The sequence below is a fragment of the Mandrillus leucophaeus genome, unplaced genomic scaffold (assembly GCF_000951045.1).
Source record: "Mandrillus leucophaeus isolate KB7577 unplaced genomic scaffold, Mleu.le_1.0 Scaffold1020, whole genome shotgun sequence".
Taxonomy (NCBI): Eukaryota; Metazoa; Chordata; class Mammalia; order Primates; family Cercopithecidae; genus Mandrillus; species Mandrillus leucophaeus.
Genome location: NW_012098322.1, coordinates 311,823 through 315,306, shown reverse-complemented (window position 1 = coordinate 315,306; position 3,484 = coordinate 311,823).

The window sequence follows — 3,484 nt, the reverse complement described above, 5'->3', positions numbered from 1 at the left end:
CAAAAATTGCAACATCTCTAGTAAAAATACACTTCACTCCTGACATGCAGTATTTTTCTCTTTCTGATGTCACCAATCTTGATGACATATCACTTTCTTCCAACACAGTGAGTAACATGGAACTATTCTATCTTCACAACCATAACTTAGAATGACTTCTTTCACACCATAAATTTTTACATTCCTTTATTAATCCCTCGGGTGTACAAATATAGTTTAATCCTTGATCAGGACCTCCAACTCACCATGCTCGTTTACTGTATCTATTGCATTTATTTTCCTTATACTTACATCCCAAATAAATTTTGGTTGCAAAATCAGACTTTCTAAGTATCCTGTTCTTATGAACAGCTTTCTCAACAATTTGGCACTACAAATGTCACTGAGCAGCGAGGGTTCATCCTGGAAATTAGGTATTCGTGACTAGGCACTTGAGTTATATAGTTCTATAAAACCAATAATTCTGAAGTTGTAACCATATGCAAATTTATGATGCCAAACTTTACCCCTTAACTAAATTATCTTTGAGACTTGCATTTAAGCTGCTATATCAAATAAATTGACAAATTTCAATGATTTTACACAATAAATGTCTATTCCTCACTCATGAAGCGGTCAAATGCAGATATTGATGTCTGGCTAGCGACTTTCCTCCACGTAGTGTTTCACAGATGTAGGATTTTTTCATATTGCGATGTACTATTCTCTAGTGTCACAAATTTCTCTATTTTCAGCAGACAAAAAAAAAGTGGAGATGGTTTGGAAATAGGCACCCTTACTTAACCACCTTGATTTGAAGTGATATACATTATTCTTACTCAAATTCCACTGGTGAGAACTAGTTACATAGCAGGAAAATGTGGTCCCTTGTTAGGCCGTTCCCTCCTTGCAACTGCCAGGGTGAGAACAAATTTTTCATGTTATCCAGCTGATTCTGCCATATAAATTATTTCTTCCAGAAAGTTGTAATGGAATTTCCAGGTTATCAACAGTAACCTCTCATATTAAGTGATAACGCATTTAGTTAAGAATATATTGTTGAGGAAATTAAGCCTGCTAGTTTCATTTTGTTTAATGAATTTATTATTTTTCCTTTTTTTGAACATCAAGAAAATGTGCATTTATCTATTTACTCTTTTATTCATTAACTATTTCTTGAGAATCTACCATATTCATGGATTCTGATATACTTGAGATACACTGGTGATTAAAACACACAAGGACCATTGCCTTTGCAATGTTATATTCTAGCAGGTAAAGATGAACAGTAAATAGTAGACATAATAAATAAGCAAATTATTTATTCAAAAATATTTTGAATATTAAAGCATGTTAAATTTTATAGAAAAAGGAAAGGAAAAGGGTAATGGGAATGAGGGGTATGTGAAGTGCTTATTATAATTTCAAAGTGTTTACCCCTGAAGGCCTCATGGAAAGGATAACATTTAAGCAAAGCTGAGAGATGGAGCCCCAGCCACACAGGTATCTTACCAAAGAAAATTCTAGGCAGAGGGAGAACAACTGGGGTGGGGTCTTAATGTAGAAGTATGCTACTGTGCCCAAGGAGCAGTGACGACCCCAGATGTCTTCAATGCTGTGAACAAAGAGAGGTGGATTGCCCGTATATGTTTATCACAGCACAATTCACAATTGCAAAGATATGGAACCAACCTAAGTGCCCATCAAGCAATGAGTGGATAAAGAAAGCAGTATATATACACTATGGAATAAGAATACTATTCAACTGTAAAAATGAATGAAACTATGTATTTTGCAGCAACTTGGATAGAACTGTATATCATTGTTCTAAGTAATTCAGGAATGAAACACCAGATACTTTATGTTCTCACATAATTCAGAGCTAAGCTATGGGTATGCAAAGGAATGCAGAATGGTATAATGGACATCAGAGACTCACAGGGGGAGGGCGGTAGGGTGAGGGATAAAAAAAACTACATATTGGATACAATGTACATTACCTGGGTGATGGGTGCAGTAAAATCTCAGACTTCACCACTATACAATTCATCCCTGTAACCAAACACCATTTGTACCCCTGAAACTATTGAAATAAAAATAAATACATAAGTAAAAATTTTAAAAAAGAAGAAAGAGCTGGGTTATGGTTCAGAAAAGGAAGAAGTGTCAGATCACATAAAGCATTGTTGGCAACACTGATGCTTTTATTCTCAGGGCAATGGGAAACCTTCCTAGAGTTTGGAGTAGAGAGTTAAATCATCCTTACTATTGAGAAGGATCACTCTGACTTTCATGTTGAGACAGACTACAGGGGTCCAAAGGTGAAAACTGAGTCCAGTTAGGAGATTATTTCAGGTGAGAGATGATGATGATGTGGAAGAGAATGTTATTTATCCCTCTTCATGTCAATGGAAATTGTGTTCAATATGTGCTTTGTCTGTCAACATTCTTACCTTCAATTAATATTAATACCTTGAGAAAATGTTGATACCCTAAAAAATAAAATTAAATTTAAAAAAAAGAGAAAATTTTGATACCCTACATGTTAAATCCCTGGCCTCCACTTCAAGGTTTCTGTAAGAAACCTAGATTATTCTGAAAACCACAGTGGACCACTGGCCATCTAGCAGAACTGGGAGGAGCTCCTATAACAGTGCTTTGGTTTGGGACATGTTATCCTAAAATGAGAAGAGATGGAAATTAATATTTCTGCTGTCATTGAGCAAGAACTTCTTAAAGTACTAAAGATGTGAACTTTAAGAAAGACATTGTCTGCCTCTCCTCCATGTTCAGTTTCAAGTGACTCTTTTTTACAGAAGGTGTTTAAGAAAACACATAAGATATAAAGAAAGAAAATTGCCTATTATCTGGCCCAGGACTTATTACCATTAATACTAATGTTGATAAATTTGCTTTATATGTTTTTCTACAAGTTTCTCTCAATATTTACGAAATTTTAATTAAATGATACAAATAATTTTAATTCCATTATTTTCACTTAATATTATATTTTGAACATAATACCATTTTGAATGCATATTCTTAAAAAACAATTTAGCATATAAAATTTATCATTTGCCTATAATTTATTTAACCACCATACTGTTGTTAAAAATTAAGGCTATAATTTTTTTTTTTTTTTTTTTTTGAAGTGGAGTCTCATTCTTGTTGCCCAAGCTGGAGTGCAGTGGCATGATCTCGGCTCACTGCAACATCCACCTCCCCAGTTCAAGTGATTCTCCTGCCTCAGCCTCCCACGTAGCTGAGATTAGAGGTGCCCACCACTAGGACCAGATAATTTTTGTATTTTTAGTATGGACAGGGTTTCACCATGTTGGCCAGGCTGGTCTCGAACTCCTAACCTCAGGTGATCCACCCACCTCAGCCTCCCGAAGTGCTGAGATTACAGGCATGAGCCACCACGCCTGGCCAGGGCTATAATTTTTCTAAACATAAATATACTTTAAATGACTACGTTTTCCCACAAATCTGCATATTTTCTTGG